Source organism: Ambystoma mexicanum, chromosome 2q (genome assembly GCF_040938575.1).
Source record: "Ambystoma mexicanum isolate Mex_15411 chromosome 2q, UKY_AmexF1_1, whole genome shotgun sequence".
Classification (NCBI taxonomy): Eukaryota; Metazoa; Chordata; class Amphibia; order Caudata; family Ambystomatidae; genus Ambystoma; species Ambystoma mexicanum.
The window spans coordinates 130,047,373-130,061,164 of NC_090924.1; the positions used below are offsets into that span (position 1 = coordinate 130,047,373).

The following is a 13,792-nucleotide window of genomic DNA, read 5'->3' on the forward strand; positions in this document are numbered from 1 at the left end:
TGTCCGTCGTGCAACGGAAAATACGCTTGGAAAGACACCAATCACAAATGCAATCTCGTGACCACAACGAGCGTTCCTGTAACTCCTTCACCTCTTTCGTCCTAAAACGTTAAGCTAGGCGGACTAAGCCGTGGGCAGCCTACGCAAAGCAGGCCAAAAGGGGTTCCCCATTGGCGCCATTGCATCGAGTGACGAGGTCTCTAGCGGCAGCCATGGCTCCAACCTGGAAGCAATAGACCTTTTCTGCAGAACCCTCCGGTTCCCAGGTGCCCGTACCCGACAGACAGACCACCGGTACTGTTATGGGGAAGTTCACAACCCGGCGACCGGGGCACACACGCAGCATCCAATCAAAAGCACACAACCCCCAGAGCTTCCTCGGCGGATACATCGAAGAAGCATCAAACGCCAACAGGCCCGTCGAAGACTTCGGCGGTGCCTGCCGAACCTCGCGGTCCAGCGCCCTCCCCGCAACCGTCCTCTCGGCATGCGACTGGGCAATCTACCCATAAGGGCGTTACCACCAAAAAGAACATGAGTGCCGACACGCCGTCCATGGACGCGTCAACTCCTAAGGCTTTGGCAGAGTCAGCAACCGTGACAACGCCTACAGGCATGTCGAAATCCATCATACAGACACCGAAATTATGCGAAAGTCTGCCTGCGATTTCGTCAGCGGAACAACCAGATAGACCCTCTCTAGGCCTTATCTGTTAAATCTCCCACTTCTGAAGAGCCTTTCCCTCCTTCAGGCCCCTCTGCTTCATTCCTGTGGACTAGGCAAAGGTTTGAGAACTACATGGATAAAATGTCACAATTCATAGACTTTTCAGAAAGATACATTACACCCAAGAGACCTAGGGAGGACTCCTCCTGCCCCATTTGCGTCAAATCTGCAGAAGTTCCCAATTCAAACACAAACTCACCAGGAGGAGGTTTCTGAGTATTCTGAGGCAGAGGAGACGTATGAGGACAATCCTTTTGGCCAGGACACGATGGACCAGTGCCCAGACTGGGAACAAGATCAACCAGTAGATCAAGGGCATTTGGCCTCACCCACTCCTACCCCAGACCCAGACGTTATTTGTCTGGACCCGTCATCCTCTCCTCAACAGAGGCAGCCATCACCAATAGATGATCAAATGGCATTTAATGCCATCCTAAAGAGGGTCGCAGACCACTTTCAAATCGCAACACAGGCAATTGTTCAGGATTCTTATTTTGTTGAGGACATCCTCAAAGACAAACCTCCCTCAAGTCAGGCTATTCCTCTGCTGAATTCCATAAACGGATGCCTTGCTCCCCCCTTATTTTCTCCTTCCCTCAGAAGGGCTGTCAACTCTCGGGTTGAAAAACTGTTTCACCCCTCTCCATCAGACCCCATTTACATTTGAGGTAATGCCACGCTGGATTCTCTGGTTGTTATGACCACCAGAAAGAGGGCAGGGTGCCAGTGTCTACGGCAGATAAGGACTGCAAGAAGCTCTATGCCCTCGGCAAACGCATTACCACATCTGCAACCTATTCTACCCGAATTGCGAATAATACCACCCTTCTCGCTAGTTACAGCGACGTGCAATGGGGGCTGCTCCAAGAAGGCCTGCAAGAGGTGCCTGAACCCACGCGATCACACCTGTTGGCGGTCGTCTCTGAGGGTAGACGGGCGACACATAACATTCTCAAAAATACACTAGACGCTGCCGAAACTGCGGGACACACTCTGGCACAGGGAACTCTCCTCAAGAGCCACACCTGGCTAAAGAAAAATCAGGTTTCAAGCCAGAGAGTCAGGCCTCCCTGAGTAATAAGCCTGTAGAAGACTCAAACTTGTTTGGTAAGGCTGTAGATGACGCCTTGGAAATGGACAAAAAGGACATGAAACGCTGAAATCACTGAATCAGATTACAGCCAAGCCTTTCCAACAGCGGGGAGGTTCAAAGTCTCATTCCTTTCAAGGTCAGTCGTTCTCCCGATCTCCCCACAGGCAATATGGCACTGGAGGTATCCCAAGGTCCTCCGGGCAAGTTGCAACTGGCAAAGGCCAATATCAGCAGAAAGGACAGCACAGATGGGAAGGGTAGAGGCAGAAACTCCACCCCCGCATCAAAATGACTCGCCAGTCCGGGTCCCCTCCCCTGCCTCCTCAGTCAGGGGATGGTTGACATTCATTCATTCAAGCATGGGAGGGGATAATATCAGACCAGTGGGTGCTCAAGAACGTCGCCCACGGTTATTGCATTAAGTTCCACCGGCCACCTCGATAACATCCACCAAAGAGCAGACGCCTATCACAGCACACCTGCAAATCCTGCTGGAAGAGGTGCATAGAAGTCGTCCCCATTCACAAGGTAAACAAGGGTATTTATTCATCGTACTTCTTTATACCCAAAAAGGATCTCACCATGCGCCTTGTTAGACTTGCGCCCAGCGAACAAATATGTCAAACAACAAAAGTTCAGAATGACAACATTGTAGGAAGTAATCCCGCTGCTGGTGCAGGGGGATTACATGGCCACATTGGATATGAAAGATGCAGACATTTCATATTTCAACGTTGCCAGTGCACAGAGTACCAAGGTTCATGAGAGAGGACGCGCATTATCAGTTCAAGGTTCTTCCCTTCGTTATTGCCTTGGCTCCACAAGTGCTCAGGGAGGTACTGGCGGTAGTAGCTGCTCACCTGCGCAGGCAGTCCATTCCAGTCTACCCTTACCTCGACGACTGGCTAATAACAGGTGATTCGTACGGAACTTGCCTAACAAATACCCAAAAGCCGGTAGATCTCCTCTTCAGTCTAGGGTTCTCGATCAACGAGAAAAAGTCCAGCCTAGACCCCAGCCAAGTCAAACAATTTCTGGGGGCCCTTATTCGGACCAACAACGGCCTCTTTCCCTCTGAGAGGGTTCAAAACATGCTGTTCCAGATCCCTCACTATGTGGCCAGTCACGAGGTGACTGTACGCAAAGCCATGCAACTGCTAGCGACGATGGCCTCTTGAATTTACCTAGTTCCACATGCACGCCTGCGCATGTGCCCCATGCAAGAGTGCCTCTTGATCTAGTGGTTGTCTCAGCAGCCCTCGTTCAGTCTCTGCAGTGGTGGTCAAGGGAGAACCTCTTGCAAGAGAAGACCTTCTCCATCCCTGCAGTAGAAGCCACTCTCACCAGGGACGCATCTCACTGGGTGGGGGTGGGCTCACCTCGTTCATCAGACGACGCCCAGTGTGTGGTCCCCAGCGGTAGCAACCAACCACATAAGCCTGTTGTAACTGCTAGCTGTGTTCAAGGCCCTGAAGGCATTCCAAACACCTCCAGGGGAAGACCGTCCTAGTTCTCACGGACAGTACTACAGCCATGTATTACCTGAACAAACAAGGGGAACTCACTCTCCAGGGCTATCCAGACTGTCTCAGAACATATGGAAATGGGCTCTCAAACACAAGATGTTCCTCCTGTCTCAACACGTTCCAGGGGATCTCAATCTTCTGGCAGATGTACTCAGCAGAGACTTCCCACTACCCGTAGAATACGAGTGGCGATTACACAAAGACATTGTTCTCAACGTCTTCACAGACTGGGGCTTCCCAGAGATCGACTTGTTTGCACTCTGGAGAAAGCACAATGCCCAGATTACACCTCCAGGTACCAGGCAGAATGGCTCCAAGGGGAACAGTCTCTGGATAACATGGTCAGGGAAATGTGTCTACCCTACCCCCCCGTTCCCCTCACCCTCGACTCCCCTGCTCAACAGGATAGTGCACAAGATGCACCAGGAACCAGTCAAGATGATTCTGGTGGCCCGCCAACCTTGGTTCTCCCATCTCATGGCAAAGCCAGTCTCCCCTCCCAGGAAGCTGCCATGCCCTTACAACATGCTGTCACAAGACAAGGGGAAACAATACATCCATGCCCTCAAACTTTCAATTTAGCAGCCTGGCTCCTGAGATCATAGTTTGTGCACCTCCTACTCCCTCAAAGATGTATGGACATAGTCAGGGAAGCATGTAAACCTAACACCAGACATTGCTACTCCAGCAAATGGAAACGCTTTGTCATCTGGTGCAATGGCAAAAATATCAATCCTATTGAATGCACACCAACACATATTGTCCTGTACCCGACTCCCCTGCTAGATACATGCCTGGTCTTCAATTCCTTAAAAGTCCACTTAGCTTTATTTTCAGCATACACCACATCCCAGAAGAAGGTTTTGCGGTGGACAGTTCCAGTATTCAAGGCATTTATAGGGGGATGAAAAAGACTTCATCCCCCTATTTCCAACCCAGATCCCGGATAGGACCTGAACGTTGTACTTACTAGACCAATGGGGGCCTCCCTTTGAACCTGTGCTTAAGACTAGCCTTAAAGCACTCGCCTCCAAAACCGCCTTCTTGGTGGCAATCGCATAAATAAGGAGAGTTAGTGAACTGCAAGCCCTTTCAGTGCAAGACCCATTTGTCACGATTCACAAGGATAAGGTGGTCCTGCGCACTCACCCACGATATGCGCCTACGTTTATTTCAAAGTGCCATGTGAACCAATCAATAGAACTACCCATCTTTTTCCAGAACCCCACAAATGTGGCAGAGAGAAGCCTCCACACACTTGATGGAGAGCGGTGATCTATTATCTGGAAAAGACAAGACCACTAAGGAAGACAAACCAGTTTTTAGTTTCAGTGGTAGCTGGTAGAGAAGGGGACCCTGTCCCTAAATCGGCTATTTCAAAGTGGATTGTAAACTGCATCACACTGAGCTACACTCTTGCCAAGAGTGATCTGCCCTTCACGCCTAGACTGAGCACACTCTACTTAAGGCTCAGGGGCTACCATAGCATTCATTGCAAATGTTCCTCATGAGTACATTTGTAAAGCAGCAACCTGGAGTTCTGTACACATCTTTACACAACACTACTGCCTAGATATGCACTCTAGGTCTGATTCCCAAGTGGGACAAGCAGTGCTAAGACCTCTTTGCTACTGTTCCATCACACATCCCACCACCATCTCTGGGCACTGCTCGCTAGTCTATGCACAGCATGTGATTCTAAGCAGATTAACAAGCATCAGAAGACATGCATTACTCACCGTAATAGCATTTCTGATGATTGGATCTGCTTGGATTCACATGCGCCCACCCTTCCTCCCCTCATGGAGTAGAAGGAACATAGCCATCTTACACTATCTCTCTTCAGTACTCGCTCACGCTGACAATAAGCAGAAAAAACACAATCGGAGGGACCTCGTTGCGTGAGGGATTTTGGGTACACTACACGTCACGTTAGCGATAGTGTTAGTCACGCCCATGTCGACATCCCCTTTCGATCTTCGAAAGAAAGATAAAATACTCTGCGATTACCAATAGATCACGAACTATATGCACAGCATGTGAATCTAAGCAGATACAATCATCAGAAATGCTATTACAGAGAGTAATGCATGTCATATCTAGTATTTGCAAACAAATACAAATAAGCTGTTATCATTGCAAAGAAAGACACATATAATGCATGATTGACGAGGTGCAGTATGAGTCCAAGGAAATCTTTAAAATTCTTAAAGAATTAGAGAAACCTAATATCATTCAGGAAGAAAGTATTTCCAAAGATTTGAATGGTGTGCAGGCATCCAGGATGCCGTGGTGAAGTTGGTAAAAATTAAAATTCCCATCAATAAAGCAAAAGTGTCAAAGGAGTAGATCACCCCTACTATTGAACTGGTATCCAAGCAAGAAGATAAGCTCAATGATAGCTTGGAGACCCCACTGTTTAATTTCAGAAGTATCTCAGAAGCTGAGCTGAGACACATTCTGAATAGACTCAAACTATCTCCATGCAAAGGAGATACTTTTCCTGCCATGACCGTTCAAGCTTGTTCTGAATTACTCATCAGCTCAATGACGAGAATCATTAATGCCTCCTTGAAGGAAGGCTGTCTTCCTACTCGCCTGAAGCGTGCCTCGATCACACCTCTTTTTAAAAAAAAAAACGGTCTAAATCCCACAATTCCAACAAATTATAAACCAATAACAAATACCCCTTTCCTTCTTAAAATATTGGATAGGGTCGCCTATGAACAAGTGCTAGAGCATTTAAAGAATACCATTCTGAACAATTGTCAATCTGGCTTTCGGCCAGGTTTCAGTACAGAATTTGCCCTCTCAGATTTAAAGTCTAACATGATGATAAAGATAAACGAAGGACAAACTATGTTGTTGATGGCCCTAGACCCATCTGTGGCTTTTGATTTAGTGGATCATCCACTACTTCAAAAAAGATTACAATACGTTGCTAATTTTAGTGATCAGGCGCTAGCATGGATGCAATGCTTCTTGGGAAAGAGAACCATGAGAGCCTGCAGTAATATAGCCGAAGCTAAACCAGCCCCTCTGAGTTATGGGATACCTCCGGGCACCTGTTTGTCACCAATTCTATATAATATCTTTGAGGCCACTATTCAAATAGCTGGAGAACATTTGTTTCGAATGGATTGTGTCCTCTAACGTATTCCACATCTTTGACATGTAATGTCCACAGCTGTGCACTTCGGAAACTTTTTCAGCAGAGGGCGTCCTGCGTCGATGACGTCGGGTCGATGTCCCTCGAAGGCCTCCATCGAGGGCGACGTCACCAGATGTTATAAATAGGACGCACGGCGCCCGTAGCCTCATTTCCGTTTTTTCTGCAAACGTGTTGCTTCGTGAAACTCGGCACGCCTCGTGTGTTTCATCGTTGAGATGGCTTTTTCTCCGACCCCTCCGACTCCACGGTCTGGCTTCAAGACTTGTCGGGACTGCAAGTCGAAAATGTGATCGACCGGCATCGCATTAGTTTGTGGTGCTTGGGCGAGAGTCACGACACAGACGACTGTTCAAAATGCCAGTCGCTAACTGCCAAGGCCTTGCCGGAGCGTAAGGGGAAGCTCCAGGTAGGTAGGGGTTCTAAGCCCAGTAAATCCTGTAAATCCAAGTCGAAATCCAAAGGGGTGTCCACCGACGACTCGAGGGGCGACTCTCTGTGTCGGGAGGAGGCCCAGGGTTCTCGGCACCGGAGTGGTTCCCGCCATTCTTCTTCCTAATTGTGCCATTCGCGGAAGCGCCGTCATCAGTCACCTTCCCCGTCCTCCTCGGGGGGGGGAAGGAGCCTCGAGGAAATTGGCATGCCCAATGAAGTCCTCGACTCCAGAGGAATGGGCTGCCTTTAAGGAGCAAATGTTAGTGATATTTCAATCGCAGGGCACGGGTCCGGTTGCGCCTTCTACCGATGCCGGCCAGGATTGGTCTCGTACTGTGGCTCGCACACCTTCGGGCTCGGGTCCGCGACACGAATCGTATCGGGAACCTCGAGGTCCCGTTCGGACAAGGCTTCGGATAGTCGCAAGAGACGTGCTTCTAGGTCTCGGTCCTCGTCCCGAGCGAGACCGCTGCAACCTACTAAGGGCTCAAAGCCGGCGTCGAGTCGGATGCCGATGCTTTGCCATCTTCTCAGCCCACAGCGCCGTCGGCACCAGTGTCTACGCCGAAGCCTTTGGTGCTCACGACGCCGAGGTTGTCGACGCTCTCACCGTCGAAGCCTTCGGCGCCTTAGACGCCTTCAGGGATTTTTGCCCGAAATTTGCTGTTGGAGTACCCCGATGTGGTGGATCCTCCTAGGAAGGCTACTTTGAAGTCTGTGAGGCCAGGATTGGACTCCAGGCCTTCGGTCCCCAGGCCAGGTTTCCAACTCCCTCTGGATGAAGAAAGGTCTGATTTTGAGGACCCTGGTTAACTTGATGTGGCTCCAATTTTTTCTGGAGACAGTCAGTTGGAGGAGTTGAGCCAAACCCTTCATGACGCCAGTGGGTTGGATACTTCTCCGGAAGTGGAATTTGGTAGGCCTGAGCCTGGGGCTCATGCTGAATTTTCATGCAAGAGGCTCATGGCTAGGGTCGTTGAGTATCTGGGCTGGTCCAGCTTTTCTGAAGACTTTGTACAGGATGATCTAACGGACATCTTAGATCAAGGTCCATCCTCTGACCCAGTGTTACCGTTTCATCTCACCTCACAGAAAAGGGTGGCAGCTGCTTGGCAGTCCCCGGAATCTCTTCCGGCTGTTAATAAATCTTTGACAAAAAAGTACCGCCCTTCCGTTAGCGACCCCAGCTATTTATCCACTCACCCCACTCCCGAGAGTTTGGTGGTTCAGTCGGCTACGGCCACCTCGAGGCAGGCGACGTACCGTACCATCCCTCCTGATAGGGACGACAAACGCTTTGACGGTTGGGCTCGGAAGGTGTTTTCTGCGGGGAGCATGGCAATTAAATCGGTCAACTCCACTTGTGCCTTAGCAAGGTTCTCACACACTCTGTGGAACTGTTTCTTTAGCGGCTGAGCATATTCCCGAGGGGGAAGAAAGGGATGGTTTCTTGGCTCTCGTGCAGGATGGCAAGGATGCCATGTGCGAATCCCTTCAGTCTGGTTTGGATACGGCAGATAGTGTTAGCCGGTCCATGGCTGCGAGCACTGTTATACGCAGATTTGCATGGTTGCGGAAGTCGGGATTTGCTCCGGATGTGCAAAGCCGTCTTCTGAACATGCCCTTTGATGGCGCACATGGCTGACGAGAGCCTTGAGAGGTTGCAGACCTTGAAGAGCTACGGCAAAATCTTTAAGCGCAGCTGTGCGTCAACCTCTGCCTTTTCGTCCTAGGGGACAGCTGTGGAGGAGAGGTTCTTTTCGTTACTACTCCTCCTTTGGTAGAACGAGAGGGGCGGCCAGTCAAAGGGGCCAGCGAAAAAGTACCCGTGGTGGTCGGGGAAATAGAGGTGCCAAAGCTGCTCAGGCAGCTGCCTCTATGCCTTCAGGCACTGCCGCAGCCGCTTCCAAACAGTCATGAGGCCATGTCCCATGGTTCGCCGGTTGGGGGCAGACTGTCTCAGCATCTCGAAGAGTGTCGAGCCATTAGTTCAGATGCGTGGGTTCTCGATTCCATAGCCCGTGGCTACTGCCTTCCCTTCCTACAGCGGCCTCACGACAATCCACAGGGTAAACTCTTTGAAGCTTCCAGACACGCTCCTTGTGCAGGAAATCTTAACCCTGCTGGAGAAAGGCGCATTGGAACTGGTGCCTGTAGCGGAGAGGAACACGGGATGGTAATCCCCTTATTTTGGATCCCAAAGAAAGACAGGGAATTGAGACCCATCCTGGACTTGCGTTGGTTGAACAAGCTTCTCAGGAAGGACAAGTTCAAGATGGTTACTCTTTCTCAAGTCCTCCAGGCCCTTCAACTTTAGGATTGGTTGGTGTCTCTGGAGCTACAGGATGCTTACTTTCATGTGCTGATTCATCCAAAGCACAGGAAGTACCTGAGGTTTGCGGCTGGCGACTTGCACTTTGTTTCAGGTCCAACCCTTCGGATTGACCTCTGTCAGAGGGTCTTCACCAAGCTAATGGTGGTGGTGGCAGCATACCTCAGGCGAGGGGGGGTGGGATTCAAGTCTACCCCTACCTGTTGGACTGGCTGATCCGGGCACGCTCTCCTGAGCAAGCATTGGATCACCTGGGTCACACCTGTCGCTCCCTCCACAGGCTGGGCTTCTCCCTTAATTTCATTGCATATGACACCTTCCCAACAGCTCCAGTACATCGGGGCTGTGTTAGACACGTCCTTGGGGAAGCGCTCTCCTCCCAAGGTGAGGGCTCATCACATTGTGCAGATGGGGGACAAGCTTCAACAGGCCCAGAGTCTCCCGGCTTTCGAATTCTTAAGGTTGCTCTGCCTCATGGCATCCTGCATTTTTCTGGTGCCGGAGGCCAGACTGAGGATGAGATCCCTGCAATGGGTCCTCAAGATGCAGTGGTTGTAGTTCTCAGGCAAGATGTCAGATCCCGTTCAGATTCCACTCTCGGTCTCTCAGGATCTTCTGTGGTGGGCCAACAAAGGGAACCTGATGAAGGGGGAGCCGTTTTGGCAACCATGGCCAGAGGTGACTGAAGTGACGGATGCTTCCCTCACAGGATGGGGCGCTCATGCCAGCGACTTGACCTCCAGCGGTCGTTGGTCTCCATCGGAGTCCGGACTCCACATCAACCTGTTAGAGCTGAGGGCCATCAGGCTAGCCCTGAAGGCTTTTCTTCCGGCTGTATGGGGGGGAAGAGTGTCCTGATCATGACGGACAACACACTGGCCATGCATTACCTAAACAAAAAGGGGGGTGGAGGTCGAGTAGGGTCACTCCTGTTGTGCAGAGAGGCAATGCAGCTCTGGTCCTGGGCCATCCAGCAGGGAATTCTGATTTTGGCAGTTCATCTGGCTGGAGAAGAAAATGCGGCAGCGTACGCTCTGAGCAGGCACAGCAAGATCGCTCATGAGTGGGAGTTGGCTCAGGAAGTCCTTCAGGAGATCTTTGCCCTTTGGGGAACCCCGCGAGTGGATCTCTTCGCCACCACTGTCAACCGGAAGTGAGAGATTCTGCTGAATGGAATTTCCTCCAAGAGGAGCCTTGGGAAATGCGTTCCTAGTGGATTGGTCATTCCCACTGCTGTACACGTTTCCTCCAGTCCCCATCATTCCTCAAGTGTTGCGGAGGTTACAGAGGTTCGGTTCCCACATGATCCTCATTGCTCCGGATTGGCCCAGGAGAGCTTGGTACCCGGACCTTCTAGAGGTCAAGACCCTCAACCTTCACGCTTGGCATCTGAAAAGTTGAGGTATAAAGATTGGGACCTCCCGTATGATGTGATGGAGGTGTTGCTTTCGGCCAGTCGGCCTGCAACAAAATCCATGTACCGTTGCCATTGGCGTAAATTCTGCGACTTGTGCAGAGGTCACAATGTGGATCCTTTTCAGTGCTCCATTCCTATGGTTTTCTTTTTTGCTTTCATTGGCCCACAGGGGCCTTCAATTTGGTACCATTAAGGGTTACCTGGTGGTGCTGTCTATATTTAAGTGCTCGTCTGAAGAATGTTCTTACTTTAAGATTCCTTTGATTTCTCAATTTCTTAAAGGATTGACTAATGTGTTCCCGCTGTCTCCTTTCCAGGTGCCAGTTTGGGATTTAAATTTGGTTTTGAAATTTCTCATGGGTGCTCCGTTTGAACATTTGCACTCTTGTCCTTTGAGATTATTGTCCTTCAAGACCGTGTTCTTGGTTGCGGTTACTTCCGCTCGCAGAGTGAGTGAATTGCAGGCACTTTCCTCTAAGCCACCCTTTACTGTGTTCCACAAGTACAGGGTAGTACTTGGGGTACGTCCGTCCTTTCTACCTAAAGCAGTTTCTGAATTTCATTTGAGTCAGAAGGTGGTTCTTCCTTCTTTCTATCCTCGTCCTCATCCTGGTAGGGATGAGGATCGACTCCATAGCTTGGATCCTAGGAGAACTCTGAGCTTTTACATTTCTAGGATGTCCAGGGTCAGAGTGGACGATCAACTCTTTGTAGGATATGCTGGATACTGATTGGACCAGGCTGTTACCAAACAGACCTTGTCCAGGTAGATTATCCTCACCATTACAGAGTGTTACCGTTTGGTGGGTAAGGACCCTCCTGAAGGGTTGCGAGCTCATTCCACTAGGGGCGTGGCTACTTCCACCGCCCTTCAGCGGGGTGTTCCTATTCAGAATATTTGTGATGCCGCTACATGGGCTTCGCTCAACACCTTTGTTAAGCAATATTCCCTGGATACAGTCCATGGTCAGGATATGGCCTTTGGTAAGGCGGTTCTGTATTCCGCCATCTAATTGGGTACTCCAAATTCTTTTCCCTCCTCCATTTACTGGGAGTCTGTCAAAGATGTGCAATACGTTGGAGGACACAATCCATTCAAAGAACAATTTACTTACCAACTGGTAACGTTCTTTCGACTGGATGTATTCCACATCGCCCTCCCAGCCTGCCCCTCTGGAGAATTTCCTATGCGATTGCAGCTTACGTTTGCGCAAGGCTATGTGCAGTCAAGCAGGCATGAGACTGGTGCCACACGTTCTGAGGGAAAAAACTTAAACTGAGGCTATGGTTGCCGTGCGTCCTATTTATAACATCCGGTGACGTCGCCCTCGACTGAAGCCTTCGAGGGACATCGACCCGACGTCATCGACGCAGGACGCCCTCTGCTGAAAAAGTTTCCGAAGTGCACAGCTGTGGACATTACATGTCAAAGATGTGGAATACGTTGGAGGAACATCCAGTCGAAAGAACGTTACCAGTTTGTGAGGAACTTGTTCTTCTCGAGCTACGCAGATGGTGCCCAGTGCCTTATCACACTGACTGGGGATTATCTGGAAGATGCAAGAATGTTGAACACGACCTACAATATCATACATGATTGGATCTGCATGAGTGGGTTGGCACTCAACCGTGATAAAAACCAAACTGATGTTTTTAGGTTCAAGCCCCAGACTGAAAAATCTTAGCACAGAATATCAAAGATTCCAAATTGGTGATTGCACAATTATGACTAAAGATAAAATAAAGACACTGGGAGTCACTTGTAACCAATCTCTATCATGAAGGCTCAGGTGAGTAGTCTTGTATTATCCTCTGCCTGTTGCATCAGACTACTGCATCATATACAACCCTATCTGTCCCAAAAAAGCTGCGAGACAGTGGCAAGAGCTATTCTATTCTAGAAGATCGGCTACTGCAGCAGCCTATCGGTGGGGATTGGGAGGGGAGATATGACCAGATTGCAAATGATCCAGAATAGCACAGTCAGCACCATTTTGGGATAAAAATAATTTGATCACGTTTCTGATGCCAGGAGAAGTCTCCACTGGCTACTGATGGAGGCTAGGAGAGAGTTTCGCCTATTAACCATCACTTACAAATGTTTAGCAGGACAATACCCAGCCTACTTGGCAGATAGTCTGAATAAGAAGAGAAAAACTAGGACTCAGATCTAATGACCTTAAATTATTAGAGGTTCCTAGATCCAATCTCACCTTAATCCAAAGAAGTGCATTGTGGGTGGCTGCACCTTGGAGCTGGAATGCCTTGACCATGAACCTCAGACGCTGTGAGTCATTGGAAAGCTTACATTTTTTTTTGCCTAGACAGCTACTTGTAGGTCCAATTGTTTTGTCTATAACCATCTTTGTCGGGACTCCAGTTCCAGGCGCCCATATGCCTCTGGGCCTTTTGGTTGCACCTGAATAAATGAAGTAAAGTAAAGGCTGTGCCTCCTGCCAATCAAGGTATTAAATGGGAGCGGAGTGTAAATTGCTCAAGACTGTCCTGCTTGGTGGCTCGGAAGCACTTACTAGTCTTTCTTTTGCAGAATGCATAAGTGTGTCCCTAGTCCGCTCTGGGGTTTCCCTTTGCAAAAGAGTGACATTATGGGAAACCGTTTTTGGTCTGGATTGTTGATGGGTCTGGATAACTTGAACTTGGGTGTAGATCTGCAGCTTCCCTACTAGGTTCAGCATATTTTTCTGTAGTCATTGTCCTAAATACGTACTTGACTCTCCTTTCCCAGGTTTTCCTTTTGGACACTAAAGAGACTTCTGAGAGCAGTGGTCTATTGCTAATGGATTTCCCAAAACAAGTGTGGTGTTTTTACCTGGGAACGTAGCTTTCCAAGTTATAGCTGGCTTAGAAGGCCTACCAATGTCATTCTGAGGTCCATGTGATGATGACCGTGCAGTCAACTGATCATAGGTGTCAAAACGGAACCAGCCAGTGGCATAAATTTAGGACTTGGTTATTTAAGCAGTGCACAAGGCTATGTCTGTGTCTTTCACATGTTTTGGCTGCGCCGGTTAATAGCCTTTGCCATTCATTCTGTTTTGTACTCGTTTAATCACATTTTGTTCTATTTGGTAT

The 13,792-nt window shown here is 49.4% G+C and overlaps 1 protein-coding gene across 1 annotated transcript in view; it reads left to right on the forward strand.

The window, feature by feature from the left end:
• The window catches only part of LOC138569235 (BOS complex subunit NOMO1-like), a 1,101,991-nt gene that overhangs the window by 468,652 nt on the left and 619,547 nt on the right, over window positions 1-13,792 (forward strand). The window lies entirely within an intron of this gene.